This window comes from Theobroma umbraticum, unplaced genomic scaffold, assembly GCF_002168275.2.
Source record: "Theobroma umbraticum cultivar Fairchild unplaced genomic scaffold, ASM216827v3 scaffold_106.0, whole genome shotgun sequence".
NCBI lineage: Eukaryota > Viridiplantae > Streptophyta > Magnoliopsida > Malvales > Malvaceae > Theobroma > Theobroma umbraticum.
In genome coordinates this window covers 1392425-1392968 of record NW_018397276.1, presented here as the reverse complement: position 1 = coordinate 1392968, position 544 = coordinate 1392425, and positions in this window count along the sequence as shown.

Here is a 544-nt window from a genome sequence, read left to right as displayed (position 1 = left end):
ATCAAGGAAAGTTAAGTTATGTGGAATAGGAGATGTACATGTGAAAGTTAGTATTACATGCAAACTATAGTGTGCATAAAAGGAGAAGTTAGTGGGGAACATGTGGGAACCCCATCATGTGAAGAAAAAGGGAAAGATAAATTTAAAGATTATTTGCATGTAATTTGATTGGGCATTGGTGGTCAAATGAGGAAAGTGAAATGTGGGTTGCATGAGACTTGATTGGTTGGATAAATGGCCAAATAAAATATAAGGAAAGTTTGCTTGAAATGTAATTGGAAGAAATGGGTGGCAAAGGAAATAAAAATAAAAGTAAGAAAATGGAGTGGCAAATGGAAGGCAATTAAGATAGATTTTGGACCAATGAGCAAAAGAGGTAATATGTGCATGAAATGTGAGTGGAGAGTAAAGTTGGTCCAATGAGAATAAGGAACAAATAAAGGATTGAAAAGAAAAAGAATAGAATAAAGAAACTAAGAAAATAAAAGTGAAAAAGACATAGAAAATGAATGTGATGGGTGGAAAGACTTTAAAGGCTTTTGCC